Source organism: Mirounga angustirostris, unplaced genomic scaffold (genome assembly GCF_029215605.1).
Source record: "Mirounga angustirostris isolate CCGP_5_RB_7025 unplaced genomic scaffold, mMirAng1.0.hap1 SCAF_5, whole genome shotgun sequence".
NCBI classification, from domain to species: domain Eukaryota; kingdom Metazoa; phylum Chordata; class Mammalia; order Carnivora; family Phocidae; genus Mirounga; species Mirounga angustirostris.
Window position 1 is genome coordinate 106,080,163 of NW_026991713.1, and position 24,293 is coordinate 106,104,455.

Here is a 24,293-nt window from a genome sequence, read left to right on the forward strand (position 1 = left end):
CAAATTGGATTTTAAACAAAAGTCTGTAATAAGAGATGAGGAAGGACACCCTATATCCTACTTAAAGGGTCTATCCAACAAGAAGATCTAACAATTGTAAATATCTATGCCCCTAACATGGGAGCAGCCAATTATATAAGGCAATTAATAACAAAAGCGAAGAAACACATCAACAACAATACAATAATAGTGGGGGACTTTAACACCTCCCTCACTGAAATGGACAGATCATCTAAGCAAAAGATCAACAAGGAAATAAAGACTTTAAATGACACACTGGACCAAATGGACTTCACAGACATATTCAGAACATTCCATCCCAAAGCAACGGAATACACATTATTCTCTAGTCCCCATGGAACATTCTCCAGAATAGATCACATCCTAGGTCATAAATCAGGTCTCAACCAGTACCAAAAGACTGGGATCATTCCCTGCCTATTTTCAGACCACAATGCTTTGAAACTAGAACTCAATCACAAGAGGAAAGTCGGAAAGAACTCAAATACATGGAGGCTAAAGAGCATCCTACTGAAGAATGAATGGGTCAGCCAGGAAATTAAAGAAGAATTTAAAAAAATTCATGGAAACCAATGAAAATGAAAACACAACTGTTCAAAATCTTTGGGATGCAGCAAAGGCAGTCCTAAGAGGAAAGTATATAGCAATACAAGCCTTTCTCAAGAAACAAGAAAGGTCTCAAGTACACAACCTAACCCTACACCTAAAGGAGCTGGAGAAAGAACAGCAAATAAAGCCTAAACCCAGCAGGAGAAGAGAAATAATAAAGATCAGAGCAGAAATCAATGAAATAGAAACTAAAAGAACAGTAGAACAGATCAACGAAACTAGGAGCTGGTTCTTTGAAAGAATTAACAAGATTGATAAACCCCTGGCCAGACTTATCAAAAGGAAAACAGAAATGACCCAAATCAACAAAATCATGAATGAAAGAGGAGACATCACAACCAACACCAAAGAAATACAAACAATTATAAGAACATATTATGAGCAACTCTATGCCAGCAAATCAGATAACCTGGAAGAAATGGATGCATTCCTAAAGATGTATCAACTACCAAAACTGAACCAGGAAGAAATAGAAAACCTGAACAGACCTATAACCACTAAGGAAATTGAAGCAGTCATCAAAAATCTCCCAAAAAACAAAAGCCCAGGGCCACATGGCTTCCCAGGGGAATTCTACCAAACATTTCAAGAAGAATTAATACCCATTCTTCTGAAACTTTTCCAAAAAATAGAAATGGAAGGAAAACTTCCAAACTCATTTTATGAGGCCAGCATTACCTTAATCCCAAAACCAGACAAAGACCCCATCAAAAAGGAGAATTACAGACCAATATCCCTGATGAATATGGATGCAAAAATTCTCACCAAAATACCAGCCAATAGGATCCAACAGTACATTAAAAGGATTATTCACCATACCCAAGTGGGATTTATCCCTGGGCTGCAAGGTTGGTTCAACATCCGCAAATCAATCAACGTGATACAATACATTAACAAAAGAAAGAACAAGAATCATATGATCCTCTCAATAGATGCAGAAAAAGCTTTTGACAAAGTAGAGCATCCTTTCTTGATCAAAACTCTTCAGAGTATAGGGATCGAGGGCACATACCTCAATATCATAAAAGCCATCTATGAAAAACCTACAGCGAATATCATTCTCAATGGGGAAAAACTGAGAGCTTTCCCCCTAAGGTCAGGAACGTGGCAGGGATGTCCACTATCACTACTACTATTCAACATAGTATTGGAAGTCCTAGCCACAGCAATCAGACAACAAAAAGAAATCAAAGGCATCCAAATCGGCAAAGAAGAAGTCAAATTCTCACTCTTTGCAGATGGTATGATACTTTATGTGGAAAACCCAAAAGACTCCACCCCAAAACTGCTAGAACTCATACAGGAATTCAGTAAAGTGGCAGGATATAAAATCAATGCACAGAAATCAGTGGCATTCCTATATACCAACAACAAGACAGAAGAAAGAGAAATTAAGGAGTCAATCCCATTTACTCATGAAAGAAATTGAGGAAGACACAAAGAAATGGAAAAACGTTCCATGCTCATGGATTGGAAGAACAAATATTGTGAAGATGTCAAAGCTACCTAGAGCAATCTACACATTCAATGCAATCCCTATCAAAATACCATCCACTTTTTTCAAAGAAATGCAACAAATAATCCAAAAATTGTATGGAACCAGAAAAGACCCCGCATAGCCAGAGGAATGTTGAAAAAGAAAAGCAAAGCTGGCGGCATCACAATTACGGACTTCCACCTCTGTTACAAAGCTGTCATCATCAAGACAGCATGGTACTGGCACAAAAACAGACACATAGATCAATGGAACAGAATAGAGAGCCCAGAAATGGACCCTCAACTCTATGGTCACAAAGCAGGAAAGAATGTCCAATGGAAAAAAGACAGTCTCTTCAACAAATGGTGTTGGGAAAATTGGACAGCCACATGCAGAAGAATGAAGCTGGACCATTTCCTTACACCACACACAAAAATAGACTCCAAATGGTTGAAAGACCTCAATGTGAGACAGGAGTCCATCAAAATCCGAAAGGAGAACACAGGCAGCAACCTCTTTGACCTCAGCCGAAGCAACTTCTTCCTAGAAACATCGCCAAAGGCAAGGGAAGCAAGGGCAAAAATGAACTATTGGGACTTCATCAAGATAAAAAGCATTTGCCAAGCAAAGGAAACAGTCCACAAAACCAAAAGACAACTGACAGAATGGGAGAAGATATTTGCAAATGACATATCAGGTAAAGCGCTAGTATCCAAAATCTATAAAGAACTCATCAAACTCAACAAAGAACAAAGAATCCAATCAAGAAATGGGCAGAAGACATGAACAGACATTTTTCCAAAGAAGACATCCAAATGGCCTACAGACACATGAAAACATGCTCAATATCACTCGGAATCAGGGAAATCCAAATCAAAACCTCAATGAGATACCACCTCACAGCAGTCAGAATGGCTAAAATTAACAAGTCAGGAAAGGACAGATGTTGGCGGGGATGCGGAGAAAGGGGAACCCTCCTACGCTGTTAGTGGGAATGCAAGCTGTTGTAGCCACTCTGGAAAACAGTATGGAGGTTCCTCAAAATTTGAAAATAGAGCTACCATATGATCCAGCAATTGCACTACTGGGTATTTACCCCAAAGATACAAAAGTAGGGATCCGAAAGGGTACGTGCACCCCAATGTTTATAGCAGCAATGTCCACAATAGCCAAACTGTGGAAAGAGCCAAGATGTCCATTGACAGATGAATGGATAAAGAAGAAGTGGTATATATATACAATGGAATATTATGCAGCCATCAAAAGGAATGAGATCTTGCCATTTGCAACGACGTGGATGGAACTGGAGGGTATTATGTTGAGTGAAATAAGTCAAACAGAGAAAGACATGTATCATATGATCTCACTGATATGAGGAATTCTTAATCGCAGGAAACAAACTGAGGGTTGCTGGAGTGGGGGGTGGGGTGGGAGGGATGGGGTGACTGGATGATAGACACTGGGGAGGGTATGTGCTCTGGTAAGCGCTGTGAATTGTGCAAGACTGTGGAATCTCAGATCTGTACCTCTGAAACAAATAACGCAATATATGTTAAGAAAAAAAAAAAAGAAGAAGAAGAAGGTAGCAGGAGGGGAAGAATGAAGCGGGGGAAATCGGAGGGGTAGACGAACCATTGAGAGACGATGGACTCTGAAAAACAAACTGAGGGTTCTAGAGGGGAGGGGGGTGGGAGGATGGGTTAGCCTGGTGGTGGGTATTGAGGAGGGCACATTCTGCATGGAGCACTGGGTGTTATGCACAAACAATGAATCATGGAACACTACATCTAAAACTAATGATGTAATGTATGGGGATTAACATAAGAATAAAAAAATAGAAAAAAAGAAAATACATTATCATGATGTGAAAATACATTATCACAGTCAACTTAAATCAGACTAAGTAAATAATCATAGATGTGCCTAAGGATACATTGCATGGAGACTTTTCCCTATAGCATTGTTACAATGATTAACAAAAATGGAACAAACCAAATGCCCAAAAATATGGTTCTAGTTCAATAACTTATGGGTGGTTTTTTAAAAAATAAAATTAGTATCAATCTTTAATAGAATATCTAATAATGTGAAAAAAGTCACCATGAAGCAATTGAATTTAGAAGTTTATAAAAAATAACTACTTCATGATTTTCTATTTGCTAATGGATGGTTAGATGCATGCATATATGCAGGTGTGCACAAATGAATGGCTAAGTGGCTAGAAATCTAACCGAAAGTGAATAGAGGTACATCTGAGTGGCTGGAATATGGATAGCAGAGTGTGTGTGTGTGTGTATGTGTGTGTAAACATATATATATATAAAATCCAAATTTTATAATGTTATATAAATTTATAAATACTCTATAAAGAACATATATTTTATATATCTTTGGCAAATAAAAATAAAAGCTGATGTATTTAAAAAATTTTTAAATACATCATTATTTTACTCCAGACTACATATAAAGAAACTGAAGTATTGAAAGGCTCCAAAATGCCTATAATGTAACATAACAAGATGAGCAAAAATGTCAGAATTGAAAGCCTGGTCTCTAAATCCCTAGTCAGGTCTTTAGCTACTATACTCTTTAATTGTCTGGAAAATTAAAAATTGATCAAATCTGTCTAAACAATGTTGAACTCTACTTCAGTTAAGACTCTTTCCCTCATTTGTATATATTAAAAACAACTTGAATTCAAATGAAACAGAAAAAAAAATGTTAAAAGCTTTTCTTACTGTCAGAGTAATATGAATGTAAACAATGTGAAAAAGCCCTAGAAGGTTTAATCTAAACAAACAAAAAAAATTAAGAATTCAGCCTTGTTTCACTTTTTCCCCAGAAGATAGACTCATAATTAAACTTTTCACCTTTCCAAATTACTAACTCTGTATCCTGCACAGTGGGTGGTTTTCTTTCCAGACATTCTGACTTGGAACAATGTATAAAAGCAGGAGTCCCTGAATGGAATTTATAGCTAAATTTAACTAGGCATATTTTAATAAGATTAGCATATCTTTGTTTTTCAACACTAAGTACCTTGCAATTAACTGAATTTAGACAGCATATTGTTTCATCAGAAGTGAGATTTGAAGCTTTAATTTCCATATTTATTGATGTTGTATGTGGAAAGAAGTCTGAGTAAAAATTCCTCTGTCTGCCCTAAAGAGATTTCAAGAAGGAAAGTGTGTTAACCTTTCCAGGAATCTCATGTAGACACAGAATCTCACCTAGTCAATTCTGACTTCTGGAAATATTCAGCGTGGCTTTTCCTGGGGGGGGCGGAAATAATTAAATAGGAATGCCTAGATGTTACAACTATGGGTACTCTGTCTAGACAGAAAGGAACTCAAAAGTCGTCAGTGAGAATATGGCAGCACGTAAGGCTGCCCCCCAGCTCTGTGAAACACCTATGAAAGAACACTGTCAGAACATACTGTCTTCTTCATTATCATCAGGTGACCAGATAAAAACCCTTAGTATAAACAAATCAATATGTCTTGCTTTCAATAAATTCAAAATTGGCCAAAGCTCTTAAAAAAGATATCTACAACATAACCACAAGAATACAATTTTCAATAATCTATAAAAATCGGTCACAAGTGATAAGAAAGATGCTCCTTTAACATCCCCAAATTTTCCATCTTGGATAGCATACTTGTAAGAAGATATCCAGTTAAGAGTGCATATACGTAGGCATTACCCACCGAGAACTACCTTGAAGGGGAGAAAATTTACTTGGCAAATTGCTCAATTCCTCACTAGAAGCTGTGAACGCAGCAGTTGGTCCCTGAAGGACAGGCTCTGTTTGCTGAAGGTAATGAGTGAAAGATGAAGTTCCTCCCAGGTATGGGGACTGGCTTTTCATGGGGCCACAACCAAAAGATGTACAGAAATCTCCCTCCTCCGTCCCTGAAGCTAATTAGCAGCGATGCTGCATGTAAATAAACCCAGGAGGAGGTAAATAGAAGTGAAGGGAAATTAGAGCTGCAAGTTATCACACACAAATAACTGTATGTCAATAATACAGTATATAAGATAATGAAGGAGTTCAGAGAACACCAAAATCAATATCGCCTATGTGTGTAAGTCTACACTCTTTTAACACATTATGAAATGGAATAGTCTTCTAAATATGCAAGCAGTGTCTACCAAAATGAAGCAGATAAATCATCTTTGCTGAATGAAAAATTGGACCTCCTTAGAATAAACACACTCTCAGAAACGAACATGTCAGTATTAATTGAAACTTTTAGTGGTGGACTTGATATAAACATTAAACTGCATTTAATGGACTAAAAAATGTGGCTACAGAATAATCTCATCCACTTTTAGGAAAACTGAGTGAACTTAAAGTTAAATATTTACAGAATTCTCACTATAATATCCAAATATTTAACAGAAAATGAATTTATCAAATAAGGAAAGCTTTATGTATATGTTAATATTTCACTGACATGTGGGAAACATTTTGGCAAATTACAGATTCTTGACTTTACTTTCCAGAATATTTGTGTCAGACCAATTGTTTGGCTTTCAGTTGCTGCCAATCAGTAATAGTCATCTTCTAATTAATTTGTAAAATGTTTTAATAGTTTTCTGATTTTTAACCGATTATTTTAGTTAGTGTATGGCATCATTCACTGAATCGGAAGGAAAATTTAAATGTTAGCAGCAAAATATTTTACACCTGTATAGGTTGCAATATTATTTCACCAAATAAGAACTCTAGCGCTTGATGAAGGACATGTGGTACTCTAAAAGTTACACTTCAAATAGGAACCCCACACACCTCTCAATCAAGAAGCTTTATGGAAATCACTGTATGCTCCATCTTATAAATCACAGATGTGTCCATATGCAGTTAGTACCAGTGATTCTGTGATCAAACCAAAAAATCAAAGAGGCTAACATTTTCTTAGAGATTGGGCAATCTCTCCAAATGTAGAATGATGACATGAATCAATGTGTATATGAGCAGTGCACTCTATCCTATCCTTGTAGGAAAATGGTCTTCTTTACAGATCTAGTGAATAATATGTGTGTGTGTGCGTGTGTACACGCACATGTATATGTGTTCTACAGTAAAACTGTACATGAATTTATACAAGAAAAAGAGACTAGAAAAGGGAGCACAGAATTTTAAAAACTGCAAGTTGACAAGTGAAAAACTCTATTTGTAAAATTTTGTTTTGTCATAGTAGTTTAAATTTTTCCTTCAAGATAAATAAATATATTGGGGCACCTGGGTGGCTCAGTTGGTTAAGCCACTGCCTTCAGCTCAGGTCATGATCCTGGAGTCCCAGGATCGAGTCCTGCATCAGGCTCCCTGCTCAGCAGGGAGTCTGCTTCTCCCTCTGATCCTCCTCCCTCTCATGCTCTCTATCTCTCATTCTTTCTCTCTCAAGTAAATAAATAAAATTTTTTTTAAAAAAAGATAAATAAATATAAACATATCATTTAGCACAGACACAAAGAAGAAGAAAATAATATTACATAATTATCATCACTAATATTCAGTAGTTTCTGAAACAAATTTACAACTGTTATGATAAAACTATAGTTTTTACTCTTAGTTTCTGTGTGTTCTAATCTAATTGATCAATAAAACGAAGCATTCTTTGCCCTACTTTTTGTAAGTTATATGTGCATGTCAAAGAGATAACTTTAATATTTTGTCTGGCAGTACTCCTTTCCCACAGAACCCCAAAGGGGTGGTATAGACAGATAAAGAATAATGAAATAGTCCCTACTGACAGTGAACTAACTTTATGTGATACACTGTGGAAACATCCGAAATTGTAGAAGGCTAAAAAATTTGGACTGGAATGAACAGGAAGTGGCAAAAATTTAATCTCTACTTGTGTCAGTTTCCAAATTATAATTCACTAAATTCTGAATGTTTCACAAAAGAGTAATTACTAACTGAATTCAGACTATATTGAAACTATTTAGGAAAAATGATACCATAACATCTTGTGTGGTATTTGCAGACAGAACTCCAAAACTACAAAGAAAAAATTATGCCAGCTGACACTTTGGGCACCATGATGACTAGGCTGAACACTGTATTTTCAAGAGGACAAGTCCCAGAAATTTACCCTTTCTTGGATCCAGTTTACTAACCCTGAAACACAAAAAAAAGATATCTCAGGAAGAAACTGAACACAGAAAAAAGCAGCAATGTGTTTTGAAGAAGCAGATATAAGGAGTAAAGCTAAGGAAATCCATTGTTAGAGGTGTGGGTAAATCTGAATAAGTATTGATCATAAAAAATCATGACAATACTAATGATGATGACCAATTTGGATGATTAAAAACAAATTGGAACCGGGCACCTGGGTGGCTCAGTCATTAAGCGGCTGCCTTAGGCTCAGGTCATGATCCCAGAGTCCTGGGATTGAGTCCCACATCAGGCTCCCTGCTCAGCGGGAAGCCTGCTTCTCCCTCTCCCACTCCCCCTGCTTGTTTTCCTGCTCTCACTGTCTCTGTCTCTGCCAAATAAACAAATAAAATCTTTAAAAATAAATAAATAAATAAATAAATAAATAAATAAATAAATAAATAAATAAAAATTGGAACCATAGTACTAGAAAACAACATATGAGATGAAGAGGGAGTAGAGTCAAAGCAATAAATGTAGTGAATTTTTAAAAGGTGACTAGACATCATATTAATGGAATGGATAAACACCATCTCAATACATGTAGAAAAACCATTTGACAAAATTCAACATTCATTCATGATAAAAACTCTCAACAAAATTGGTTAGAGAAAACACACCTCAACACAATGAAGGCCATATGTGACAAACCTACAGTCAACATTATACTTAATGTTGAAAAACTGAGAGCTTTCCCTCTAAGATCAGGAACAAGATAAGGATGTTCACTCTCACCACGTTTATTCAACATAATACTGGAAGTCATGGCAACAGCAATCAGACAAGAAAAAGAAATAAAAGTCATCCAAATTAGTAAGGAAGAAGTAAAATTGTCACTATTTCCAGATGACATAATACTATATACAGAAAATTCTAAAGACTCCATCAAAAAACTATTAGAACTAATAAATAAATTCAGTAAAGTTGCAGGGTACAAAATCAGTATACAAAAATCTTCATGTTTCTACACCAATAATGAAGTAGCAGAAAGAGAAATTAAGAAAACAATTCCATTTACAATTGCACCAAAAAAAATAAAATACCTAGGAATAGATTTAACCAAAGACCTGTACTCTGAAAATATAAAGGACTGATGAAAGAAATTGAAGATGACCCAAGCAAATGGAAAGATATTATGCTTATGGGTTGGAAGAATTAATATTGTTAAAATGTTCATACTACCCAAAGCAATCTACAGATTCAATATGATTCTTATCAAAATTCCAATAGTATTTTTTACAGAACTAAAACAAATATCCTTAAATTTATGTGAAACCATAAGAGACCCTGAATAGCCAAAGCAATCTTGAGAAAGAACAAAGCTGGGGGCATCACAGTCCCAGATTTCAAGGTAAACTACAAAGCTACAATAATCAAAACAGTATGGTACTGGCACAAAAACAGACACATAGATCAATAGAACACAATAGAGAGCCCAGAAATAAACCCACACTTATATGGTCAATTAATCTATGACAAAGGAGGCAAGAATACACAATGGAGAAAAGAGAGCCTCTTTGATAAAACTGGTGGTGTTGGCAAAACTGGACAGCTACAGGCAAAAGAATGAAATTGAACTACTTTCTTACACCATACACAAAAATAAATTAAAAATGGATTAAATACCTAAATGTGAGACCTGAAACCATAAAACTCTTAAAAGAAAACCTAGGCCTAATTTCTTTGACATCAGCCTTAGCAATATTTTTCTAGATAGGTCTCTTCAGGCAAGGGAAACAAAAGCAAAAATGAACTATTGGGAATACAACAAAATAAAAAGCTTCTGCACAGCAAAGGAAACCATCAACAAAATGAAAAGGCAACCTACTGAGTGGGAGAAGATATCTGCAAATGATATATCCAATAAGAGGTTAATATCTAAAATATATAAAGAACTCCAAAGTCAACACCAAAAAAAATGAATGGTCCAATTTAAAAATGGACAGAGAACCTGAGCAGATATTTTCCCAAAGAAGACATACAGACAGCCAACAGATGCATGAAAAAATGCTCAACATCACTAATCATCAAGGAAATACAAATCAGAACCACAATGAGGCACCACCTTAAACCTGTCAGAACGGCTAGTATCAAAAAGACAAGAAACAAGTATTAGGGGAATATGGAGAGAAAGTAACCCTTGTGCACTATTGGTGAGAATGCAAGTTGGTGCAGCCACTAGGAAAAGAGTATTTCAAATTTGAAATTGAAAAAATTGAAAATAGGAATTGAAAAAATTGGAAATAGAAATGTCATCCAATCCAGTAATTTACCCAAAGAATACTTAAATACTAATTCAAAAGGAGATATACACCCTTGTGCTTATTGCTGCATTGTTTACAATAGCAAGTTTTGAAAGAAACCTGTGTCCAGCAATAGATGAATGGATAAAGAAGATGTGGTCTATATATTTACAATAGAATATTATTCAGCTATAAAAAAGAATAAGATCTTGCTATTTGTAACAACATGGATAGACCTAGAGGATATTATGCTAGGTGAACTAAGTCAGACAGAGAAAGACAAAGACCATATGATTTCACTTGTATGTGAAATCTAAAAAACAAGAGGGCACGTGGTGATGAGCACTGGGTGTTATACACAACTAATGAATCGAACACTACATCAAAAACTAATGATGTACCATCTGCTGGTGAATTGAACATAATAATAAAAAGAAGAAATCTAAAAAAAAAAACAAATAAAAACAGAAGCAGACTCATAAATACAGAGGACAAACTGATGGTTGCCAGAGGGGAAGAAATTGGGGATAGACGAAATGGAAAAGGAGATTAAGAGGTACAAACCTCCAGTTATAAAATAAATAAGTCATGGGGATAAAAAGTACAGCAAAAGAGATATAGTCAATAATATTGTAATAACATTGTATGGTGACAGATGATGACTATTCTTATCGTTGTGAGCATAGCTTAATATACAGAATTGTCAAATCACTATGTTGTACTCCTGAAACTAATGTAACACTGTGTGTAAACTACGCTTCAATTTTTAAAAAAGAAGTGAAGAGAGATATTAACTTTATTAAATCAAATATTGATGTCAAAAACTTAAAGTTTACAAAAAGAATAAAAATAAATGTGTAACTTCCAGTCTAGTAATGGAAACTAAAGAAAACTTGATCCAGTAGAAGGCAGTAAAGGAGGGGAACATATTCCAGAAAAAAAGATATGTCAAAGAGAAAGCAGAATAAAGCATAAAATAACTTTCATATCTTTATGTATAAGTAAATTATAAAATGCTTCATCAATTCTAAGGTGCACATGTGTTCACCTTTAACATGTCTGGAATCAGAATGCATATTTCAATTGATGGTGTTTTAAAAATTACTGTTGGCCACGCAGCAATTGTAACATGGATGTCAATAACTATGCATATGTGAACATCAAAGTACCAGCATCAAAACTTGCATAATGGGTGGCAATACCTCAGAAGAAAAACCTGAAAAAAATAGTAGAGTAGTATTTTAACTCTTAAGAACCAAATAGTTGTGGGGAGGGAGGAGAGGGAGATGAATCAAACAGGTTTAACAACATTCCCAAAGCTAGACTCAAAAAGAGGTTTATTCTACATAATTGCAAAGCCAGCATGATAGCCACTGCTATTGGCTTTTAGTTCTTTTGAGAAATGCTGCTTTTGATAGCACAGAGGGTGACCAGGCCTGGAAAACACAAACATTGATGACCCTACCTCAAACTAATTGAGAAGAGTTAGACTCTGAATGTGGTAATTTTTAGAAATACTTTATTAATTTATTTCACCTATATTTATGCATAAGATCAACATATTATTTTTAAATATCTATAATTAATTATAAGAGCTCTTTTAATAAGGTCCAAATAAGCATTGTGTCGCTGTTTAATTGCTATAATTTTTGTTTCTTTTTTTTTAAGATTTTTACTTATTTATTTGAGAGAGAGAGAGAGAGCACGAGCCGGGGAGAGGGGCAAAGGGAGAGGGAGAAGCAGATTGTCCGCTAAGCAGGAAACCCTTGGCACAGGGTTCGATCCCAGGACCCCTGGATCATGATCTGAGTCGAAGGCAGACACATAACTGAGCCACACAGGCGCCTCTATTTTTTTGTTTCTTAATGGTAACTAAAATGATGTTGTATCATTTAATAAATGTAAAGGAACTAGACCTTCCAAATAAAATACAGAGATTTGCAGATTGTATTTTGAAAATCTAGTTAGATGTTGTTAATAGGAGACTCCTTTTAAACATAATGACACAGGAAAATTGAAAGTAAAAGAATGGGGGAGTATATCTGAAAAATGAAGGAAGAAAAAATGGACAAAGAATAAGAAGAGGTAATTTGTAGAAAAGGTAACCCAAGTAGCCAAAAAACATAACCATTAGCAAACAGAAACACAGATTTAAACAATGAGTTTCCTTTGTAAACTCATTAGACTGATAGTCTGATCTTCCCAATGTTGGTGAGACTGTGGGAAATCAGAAACTCCTGCATAGTCAATTTGATATTAAACAAAGTCTATACAAAGATAAAGAAGATGTAAATAATATAACACAGCCATCAAAAAAAATGAAATCTTGCCATTTGCAACAACATGGATGGAACTAGAGGGTATTATGCTCAGTGAAATAAGTCAATCAGAGAAAGACAATTATCATATGAGCCCACAGATATGCGGAATTTAAGAAATAAGGCAGAGGATCATAGGGTAAGAGAGGAAAAAATGAAACAAGACGAAACCAGAGAGGGAGACAAACCATAAGAGACTCTTAATCTTAGAAAACAAACTGAGGGTTGGTTGCTGGTGGGGAGGAGGGGGGGGGATGGGGTGGCTGGGTGATGGACACTGGGGAGGGTATGTGTTGAGGTGAGCGCTGGGTGTTGTGTAAGACTGATGAATCACAGACCTGTACCCCTGAAACAAATAATACATTATATGTTAATTAAAAATAAAACAAAGTCTATACATCAGCCATTCAATTTCTACTTTAGCAGTATAGATATCTTTTTTAGAAAAGCTCCAGAACATGTGCACAAGGGCACATCTGCAAAAAAATTCACTGCAACAATAAATGTACTCCTGAGAATGTGGGAACCCCCAAACTGCTGGCCAGTAGTGGAGCAAATAATCAAATGTGGCTTATTCATACAAAGGAATACTATGATCAGTTTTCAAATTTTAACCAGATCAATATTAAGCAATATGATGTTAAGTTTATTAAGCTATTTATAAAAGGATAGAGATAATACCACCTGCAAAATATATAAAATCCATCCAAAACAATACTATATAGTTTATGTATATGTATATGTACATGTATATATACATATGTATAAAAAGTCCAAAAACATTCAAGGGTTCAATTCATAGCATCTTTAGTATACTGTTTACTTTTAGGGTAGAGAAGGATGGAGGGTAAGATTTTATTCATATTTGTAAAGTTTTATTCATTTGAAAGAAAAGAGATCTCAGACAAATATGTCAAAATGTTAACACATTAAATATGGCTCATATATTTGTTGCATTTTCTATTGTTTCATAATATAATTTTTTATAATTATAAAGTTATGATTTTATAATTTTTTTGTTTTTATAAAGGAAAACAAACCAAAGTATCACAATGGGAATCAGGTGGAGAGATAAAGAAGAATTATATTATTTCCTGGATTACAAAATAATTGAAAAATAAGATACAAGGCAACTGATGGAAGATAAAATACATCTTTATAACCAACAAGGCTGATTCCACTGTTTAAAAACACTTTGATATAATACGTGGTACTGGAATGAGCCCCATCTGTAAAATATCACTTTTAATACCTATCTTGCAGATTTTCCATGAGGCTTAGACATTATGAATACAGAGAGACAGAGATAAAAATAGATATGGACACAGTCATGTAGCAGATTGTTGGTTGCTAGCCAACATCCATCTCTACTTCTTTCTTTCTTAGAAACCCTAATTTCACTCAGGTATTCACCCTCCTCCACATGGCCAGGTACTTTAGAAGTAATTCCCAGCTCAGGAGATGGGGTAATTTGACTTCTTTAAGCCAGTTGTGGTAATCCCATTTCTCTTACCTATGATTGGTTTAGGAATGGGGATCCAGCCTAATACAGCCCTGAAGTATTCCAGAAAACTTTTGGGAAAGATGTGTCCCTAACAAAGGGAAAAGGAATGAAAGAACCCCATTGTTGTTTGCTTGTTTGTTGTACCTCATGGGATGTTGTCGCTGGATGTGAAGTCGAGAATGCCGCAGCCATCTTCTGACCCTGAGGTCACCACTGTTAACACAAAGGGAATCAGAAAAATAGAAAGAACCTGACTCTTTGATGATATTTCTGAAAATCTGTATCAACCAGCCTGGGAATCTACCCTTCTTCTGTACTTCTTATGTGAGAAAATAAATTTCCAACTTGAATGAACCGGTTTGAGTAGGGTTAACTTGTTATTGGTTGCCAAAACATCCTAAATGATAAAAAAAAAGTTCAAGCCCAAAGCTTTGCACATCAAAGGCAGGCTATAAATGGCAGCTAACATTATTATTCCCGTCCAGCCTTGTCCATCCAGACTCCCCTTACTATCCTACAATACATTACCAATGCAACACAGATCAAACTATTTCCATCTTTTTTCCGGTCACTCCTATGCTTAAGTGAAGTGACTATTCCCTATTGTAACTATTAGCATAGAATCCAAACTTCATTTCCTAAGTACAGTTTTTATTGCTCACTTGGGGAATTTAGGAACAAGGCTCACATTCATCACTCTGCAATTATGAATTATAGGTTAGGATTCACTCTGTTTAGTTTTACCTACATTTTTTACTCTAATCAAAAAAAAAAAAATCAGGAAGTATAATTTCAATGGATTACCTTCCAGCAGAAACCTTGGTATGTTACTACCATGAGGCAACCAAACTCCAATAGAATCCTAATAGAAAATGGATCCTTTCAGATTTTGACAGATAAAACATAAAGTGAATCTTTTTGTTCTATTTATTTCAAGACTGGAGGACAAGACCAAAGACATCACAAAATATGAAGATAGACATATTTTTTGAAATAGGAATCCAGAGACTACATGGATCCCACTGGAAACCATAATGAATCCTTCCTTTTTAGCCCCCAAAAGTGGCAGAACATGATAAAGCAAATACATCTGAAGAAAAGATTCTCCCCCAAGAGTGACAGTGGCTCACTGAAGCACAGACTTACAAATGGGGGTGGGAGCAGATATGTAACATGAAAAGCCACCAAAAGGTGAATCTGGTTTACCTTGGGTGAGACAGGGGAATCTCCTGCTAGAAAACCCTGCCCTAACAAGTTTAATAATCACATTCTGCTAAAAGACTTGTAGGCAAGAGTTGAGGTAGCAGCTACAGAAGAAAGGTAACTGCCAAGATCAATACAGAAACATTGCTCAGCCATTATGCCACCAAGATATTCCTAAGAAACATGAATGATGTAAAGATAGGAATAATGTATGGAAAGTGAAATTGAATTAAGACATGAAATGCTAGAGGAAAGATAAAGAAATAAACTTGCATGGGGCAAATTCTCTACACACTGGATTATTTGGGGGCACTGGCTGCAGGCAGGTGGACATAACTACAGACTGAAACACCCATATGGTTCCCCTGGATTCCATATTCTCTGCAGCTTCTTGCAAGCTTTTCGTTACTCGGCCCCACGTGGTTCTGGAAACCACACAGGTGAGAAATAAATTTTCATCTCTGGCAGTCTTTAATAGTCATGCTTCCCAGCTGTTCAGTAAGGTGTTCCTTCAAGTAATTGCCCTTCAGGGAGTTTGTAGTGAGACAGGGACATGAGCAAACACTACAAACCACCCAACTCGTTCTGCCAGACAGAGTCATTCTCCAACCTGGCCTGGCCAAGAGGCCCTAAAGGCAACTGGATTTCTGAAAGCAGGAATATACTATCCTTTTAAGCAAAACACATTGCTCTAGTGAAATAAATAACTGGAACCTTATTAACAGATCCCACCTGCATGCAGTTGTCGGGAAAGGAGAAGGAGAATAGACTTAAGCTTTGCTGGTAATTAACACACAAAAAGCACAAGAATCTTCTTCAAAGACTGCTAGGCTGTACCGTGTCTGACCTTGGACAGCAGGAGTTAGACCCAAAGAAATACTGCCCTCTTACCATGTGGTCTAACAGGACTTGGGGGTTCCAGCAGACACCTGTGGTTACCTACACAAGGCCGTCCCCCTACCCTTCTTCCTCATTGGCAAAGCCCTGATTTTCAGTGATCCCTCCTCAGCGAGCCAGATCTGAGTGTTGTGGCCGGTCACCCAATTCTGTTCCAGGAAAGGCTGGAAACACAGAAAGATTGTCCCTCTTTCTGCCTCTGGATATTGGTATGTGAAGACATGAGCTGTAACCAGCAATCTGAAACCACTTTGGAACCATGAGGGAAACTAACCAACACACTGAGGCTAACAAAGAAATAACTAGAAAGGACCTGGTCTCAATAGTGTCATAGATTCACAGAATTAACCAACTTTGCAGCCATCCCACCCCCAGATCCCAGGTAATGTGAAATAATGTGTCCTCTGGGCCACTTTCAGCTAGCATCCTCTTATTGAAAGCTGAAAATACAGTAACAGATGCTGAACTCTGTCTATCCAAATGTAACCTGCCAAAGATGCAAATTATATCTTGATTAAATGCAAATAAAAATGTTTCTGTTCAAGGAATGGTCTTACTGTTACATGAACAAATGTAACAAATGCAAAGGCAACTCATCTTCCAGATTTATAAATGCTTTGTCACATGCTTAGAACATTAGGCCTCTCCTCAAATTAGCAAACTCAGTGATCATTCTCCAAAATCTCTGTGAGGGCCTCTCCCAGTTTTTTTGAGCACATTTTGTTGTTCCCTAATATTATTTCTGTGTATTTTGTAAATACTTCTACCAAATGGCTTGTAGTTGTGTATCTGTTGCTGTCGCATGTGAGTTCCCTACAAAAGAAATAATATCTGTGATGGTTAATTTTATGTGTCAACTTGACTAGATCACAGGGTACCCAGATATTTGGCTAAACATTATTTCTGGGTGTGTCTGTGAGGGTCTTTCTGGATGAGATTAACATTTGAATCAGTGGACTCTGAAGTATATTGCCCTCCCCAGTGTGAGTGGTCATCATCCATCCATTAACGGCATGAATAGACCAAAAGTCAAAGGAAGGGAGAATTCACCCCTTTTCTGTGTGTTTGACCTGAGACATCAGTCTTCTCCTCCCCTGAGATTGGGAATTACACCATTGGCTCCCTTGGTTCTCGGGCGTTCAGAGCTGGACTGAACTACACGAGTGGCCTTCCTGAATCTCCAGCTTGTAGATGGTGGATTGGGGGTTTCCCAGCCTCCATAATCACATGAACCAATTCCTTATAATAAATCATATATACCCCATTGGTTTGGTTTCTCTAGAGAACTCTAATACAATGTTTCATCTATCTTTATAGCCTTAACATTTAACATAGGAACATTAGCTGGTGTGGCCATTTTAAAATATGGCCCCCCAAATTCCTTCCACTTTGAGGAAAGTCCATACCCCTGCCCTTAAATCTGAACTGGCTTTTACATCAACTGGTAGCTGCATGAGTCAGCCAGCTTGTCATTTAACCCTGCCAAGTCCGCAGATGACTGCAATCCTACAGATATCTGATTGCAACTACAAGAGAGATACCAAGCAAGATCGGCAAGCCCCTCCTAAATTCCTGACCCTTAAAATTGTGAGTACAAAAAATGGTTGTTTTAATCCACCAAGATTTGGGGTCACTGTTACACATTAATAGTAACCAGAACAATTGGTACTAAATATTTAATGAATTTATGAATGAGAGGTAGAAGAGATCTTCCTACCATTAAAAAAAAAAAATGTTTTAAGTGTAAGTTCAGGATAACTTCATCCCGTGGCAATTTTTGTGGTCAAAGATACCTTTCCTATCACTCTGTGCATTAAGAGTAAACTCTTACAAAGCTCAATTCATGTATTAAAGTCTAGACCTTCTGCTTGGTGCCTGTAGCTTTTACCTCATCTAACTCTCAGAACCAAAGGGGGGACTCATATTTGTCATTACATACTTTAAGCATGAAGAAGTGAAGCTCAGAGAGGCTATAGGTTACCTGTCTCCATGGGTAGCAAATAACTGAGCTGGAATTCCCCCCAGGACTGCCTGTTCCAAACCATGTCTTCTCTTCACCACTGCACACAATCTCTTTAACTAACTTGTACTTTACCCATAACCAGTAAAAACAAAAGTTCAAATAGTTTGGCATATCACTATGTAATACCACAGGGGTGGTATTAGTCTAGGGCAGACCTGGACATTATGCCAAGAACAGATAAGGCTAGAGCCATCAGAGTTCTACTTCTTTTTTTAAGATTTTATTTATTTATCAGAGAGAGAGAGCACAAGCAGGGGGAGCGGCAGAGGGAGAGGGAGAAGCAGGCTCCCTGCTGAGCAAGGAGCCCAATGCAGGACTCGATCCCAGGACCCTGGGATCATGACCTAAGCTGAAGGCAGACACTTAACCAACTGAACCACCCAGATGCCCTAGAGTAGGATTTTTCAAACCAAACCCTACTGGATTGTGTTTTGAGAAAGCAGGAGTTCATATTAAAGTGATATGATTTCAATAAATTCCACCTACTAATGCATCCTTTTTTTCTTATGCTGTCTTTATAAATTATTATACTATGAATTATACTTATTATAAACTATAAGGTTAATCCTATAAAAGTACATTTTCTTCTGAGAGAGCATGTGAGACACACCAGACAAAAAATCAAGTGCTATCACCTCTCGAATAAAAATTACATCTGACTACCTGAACCTGGTCAAAGATAAACAAAATAGAAAGAAATGCTATTGTCATCCCATCACCTCCATGCCCTTAGTGCCCTTATAGCTATTATTGTATTACTAATGTAGAAGACCATCATTTTAAATGGATCATTGTTACCAGAAGTAAACTCTTATACACCGACATTTTTTAATATATTCTTTGACTTACATGAGCCCTTCAGAGTTGGGATTCAGTACAGTTTCTCCTACAGTATACTTTACTGTCTATTTTTTAAAATTACATGGTATAAGACTAAAAGAAAAAAAAATCTAAAATTCCAGAATTGTGTCATTGTTTTTAATGAAGTTTCCAAAAGGGAAGGGAGGGGCTTAACAAAAAGGAACTAAGCAGTTATATTACCCAGTATATACACATTATAAATCAAACAAGTAGTAAACTGTTTAACATTTATTTCACACCAACCGTACAGAGAATTGTATTGTGTGATTTTCAAAAGGAAAAAAAAAATGTAGATATCAAGGTTTTCTTGGATCTAGATCATACTTAATAGCCTGAACAAAATACTCTGGAAGACTAGGCATGTTGTTAAATGATATTGCTTGAAAGTTCATTTTCACCAGTGATGTGCGGCTGACTGTGGTTTATCTGCTCAGTAGCCACTCTCACTGCCTTGACTTCCCTGCCACTAGAGCCCACCTGTCGCCAGCCACCCCCCAGATCCTCGCTCTCCCATCCTCCCTTGCAGCTAAGAGTGGTCTGATGGGTTCCAATAGTGTGACCTGAGAGGAAGATCTTCAAGAAACGGTTTTCTTTTCTAATAGGACAGCTGCACAGGGCTGGGTTCTGCCACCCTTCTTGCCTCTGCTGCAGTCCTATGACATGTGATGACCTGATAATGGGAGGCCCCATGTAACCAAAGGGGAAGCCAAGGGCCTAGAAGCCTATGTGCGGGCCTAACACTGAGTCACAATGGTGGAACTTCCTGCTTCCAGATTTATTGACATATGGTATTAATTAAGTGTCCTTAACTAAGCCAGTTTTACTTAGTGGCCTATTGCCCTGAAAGTGACCAAACTAAAGCACAATGCACCCTACGGCATCAAGAGTTTTGGTATCTGGCCAATATTCCAATGTGAATGAGGAAAAAATAATAATTATTGATTTTTAAAACATATTTTAGAAGAATTATAAAATGAAATAATGGCAGTGCAACTGTCATTTTTTTCAAAATGGCAGCTGCATGTAAAGTGAGAATCTGACTCCTGGCCCATAGTGTATACTTGGCTCAGTCATCTCCATGCATTCACAACAGGGCCTTCTTACAGCAGACGCAGCAAAGATACTTCCTTCTGACAGCATCCTTTCCCTAGTGGTAGAGAAAATAGAAGAGGATGGTGGTTAATAGAGTTTAATGTTAATATGGAAGAATATAAAAATAATCTCACCCATTTTAATTCTAATAGAAATTAAAGCAGGACCAACTGACCTCTACCTTCTCTTCCATCCATGTAGTGAGTGATTCAAAACATAATTTTCGGAAAGATTTTAAAACACCAAGAAACCCCAATATTACCCTATCAAGTTTTATATTCTCCAATGATTTAATACTTGGTTGTTGACCTGAAAGAAAATAAGCTTTTAGAAGAAACAATTGTTGTTTTATATAATGTCTAAGAACTTTCATTAGTTACTAAAGGGTTCTACATTTAATCTTGAATGAATCATTTTATCGATGTTGGTACGTGGGCCACACTGGTATCAAGATTTTTATATTGGATTTTTTTTTTTTTAAGATTTTATTTATTTATTTGACAGAGAGCGACACAGCGAGAGAGGGAACACAAGCAGGGGGAGTGGGAGAGGGAGAAGCAGGCTTCCCGCCGAGCAGGGAGCCCGATGCGGGGCTCAATCCCAGGACCCTGGGATCACGACCTGAGCCAAAGGCAGTCGCTTAACAACTGAGCCACCCAGGCGCCCCTATATTGGATTTTTTAACTATAATCCACTGAAACATAATTTCCCCAAAGTTTCTTATAGTCGAGACATATACTATATTGATAATCTCCTATCTAACTTGGTATCCAATTTTTTATGAAATATTCCCTCCTATGAGTTAGATTCCTGCCTCAACTGTATATATTATTTTGCTCATAGGCTATTCAGTAACAAGACATCTGTTCAGAAATCCCTCTAGAAAGTTTCCTACATTATTTATGTCACTACTAAAACTATCTCCCCTCCCTTAAAAAAACAGCTGCTTTACATACAAGAGAAAAAAAGATCGTTATTTAGCCAGCAATGTTGATAAATGATTCTGGTGTCTTTTAGCTAACTGTCATTGCTTTCTATATACTAATTAGCTTTTTATACACTAATAAAGTCTCTTCTGTTCTCAAAGATTGTCAAGTAGCCATTTAACAGTAAATTTTAAATGCTATTCTTATATCCTCTCAATTAAAAGTAAATTTTAATGGTTTTTATGTAAATGGTTTCAACCTCACAAATCATTAAGATCTCTCCCAAAAGCTTGTACCATGATTTTTGAAAGCTCTGAACTTTTGTCTGCTTATTTTCTCCTGCAAGCTTAATATACTTACCAAAAATTTCCACATTCCACATCATCAAAGCTTTCATCTTGTCTCAAAAGAAAAAAGAAAAAAAGTTTAAATGCCGATTAAAAGCCAAAATCAACTATTTTCAACCTCAATTTTCAAATGTCAGTTTGTTTTTACCTAATTCTAGTAAATTTATATAGTGTAATTCTAAACTTCACTATTTGACGTTTTCCCGCTGAAGAAAAGCAGTAGAACTTTTCACCACCTGTGTTGCTTTTGGAAACTAGCCCCTCCCATCTGTGGTCTGGACAACATAGTGCCCAGGCGGGTCCTTACTAAGGGGACTGCCTACACACTGCTCTCAGGACTCCAGCAATTACCTGTTGTTGCCTGGCAGCTGGATGTCCTGGAGAAGGGCCCTCTGTGAACAAGATACCAACAAAAGAGACAGGTGACTTTCTACATTCAGCACACCATAAAAGGGAATTTCGAATAGGAAGAGAGGGGAAAGGAATCCATAAAAGAGACCAACTAAAGGTCAAGTCTTTGCATTTTTGAATAGCAACCATTTTCTGCTGAATTAGCTAATACAGTATTTCTCAAGCCTTTGAATTTATTCCTATAGTTTAGCTTTTCCAAAACAAAAGTGGGAAGGAAGTGTTGTTTTTCAGTATAAAGAGGTTCTAACTAGATTTCAATTAAAAGAAAAAGATATACAGCTTGATGAATATGCCTAGAATTCTTGGCCTAAATACAGAATTTGCCAAAACTCGGAGGCCGGGAGTGGGCGGGGGGAGCTGGGGCTGGGGGGTAGGGGGAGCTGGGGCTGGGGGGGGGGGTTCTGCCTATTTAGAATATGGTGCATAATGAGGTTGCTGAACTAAGCTAGAGAAAACAGGAGGAAGACACAGATTCCATTAGCTCAAGCAATATACAAATGCTGCTAATTATTTTTGTTCCATGACAAGAGTTGTTTTTATAAAGATAACCACCAACTACCACCACCATCCCCCCAAAAAACTGAACTGGCCTCAAATGTACCCTTAATTATTCTTCTCTGTTCCCACACCCTCAACAACTTTGGTTCTCTAGCCCCACTCGTTCCTGCTATGAAACCTGACAAAAATCTTGAAACAGAAAGAGAGAGAAGGGGGAGGGACACAGAGAGAGAGAGAGAGAGAACGTATTTTGCCACCCTCCTGGCTAACTGAAATGCTTGTTCCCGAGATTACAGTAATTACAACCACAGCATGAGTTCCATACAAGCGCTAAATGAAACAGCACATCAATTAAAAAATAAACACTCCATTCTAGGAGAAAGACAACCCCCTGGGACGTCCTAACAAGCGTAAATGAACCTGCCAGGCCGCCGGCCCCTCGAGCCTCCCCCCCCCCCCCCCATCTTAAGGTAGTTGCGGAGAGGGCGGGGGCAAGTACTCCTTGGCGGTGTCCCAAGTGGCTGCTAAAAGCAGCTCAGGTCCCGCTCTGCTCCTTGCGGATCACTGATACGTGTCGGTGCGTCAGTGCCAGGGCTCAGCACCGCCTCCCACGGTAGAAAAGGAGGCTCTGGAAAAAACGTGAACTTTGGATAGACATGTATTTGTTCCAAAAGTACGAGGCGAAGAGAGAATCCAGCCGCAGTCTGCCCTACTTATAAGTTCTTTCTTTCTTTTTCTTTCTTTCTTTTCTTTCTCTTTTTCTTTTCCTTTCTTTCTTCCTTCCTTTCTTTCTCCCTCCCTCTTTTTCTTTTTCTTTCTTTCTTTCCTCCTTTCTCTCTTTTTCTTTTCTTTCTTTCTTTCTTTCTGAAAGGAAATTATTTTTTTCATAAAGAAGCACTGTGTCCTAGATGCTTTACATACTTTATCCCACCTATCGGAACCCCCTTTGAAATCCGTACTATTACCCCACTCTTCAGGTAAGGAAACTGAGGCTCCCCTGGCCACTCAGCGGAAGCTAGAGGAGAATACCGGGCCCGCCCTTGTGCCTGGCGCCTCTCGCACCCCTGGGGCGAGGGCGGCTGTGCTCCCGTACACCTCCTGGGGCATACCCCCCCACACACGTACAGCCCCACCATCCAGAATGAACTGCGTCCTTCCACTCCTCCCACATTTCCAAGCCTCAAACAGCATCATTCTAAGAACCCCAAAAAGAGCACCCCTTCCCGGTTCTGCCGCAGAGTCTGACCCCAGTCAGGCTCCCGCGCACTCGCGTGCGCGTAGGTTCCCCACCGACCCAGCTCACGGAGGGGCGCGGGGTCACCTATATTCGGGGCATTAGTAGGCAGCGACGTGACTTGTTTGAACGAGCCTGGAAAAGCACGCGCATGCATAAAACCCCCATCCCGGTCCACAAAAGCAGACTCGGGAGAAGGGAACCAAGAACTCAAAAGCACTGAGCTATGTGGCAACAATCGTGGCAAAACCTCGGTCTCTGCGGTCAATCCCAAGGTTACCAAAACTCTCCAGCCGCAGAAAGCGCGCATGGCCGTGGGGACACTCCGGACCGCCTTAAGGAAGGCTGAGTCTTGGGAGCGCATAGACTCCGCCCCGTCACCCGGCGATTGGTGCACCCGGCCGAGGGCGGAGACCAAGTCCGCGCTGTATAAATATTCATGAGCCGGCCGGGCGGCGCGAGCGGG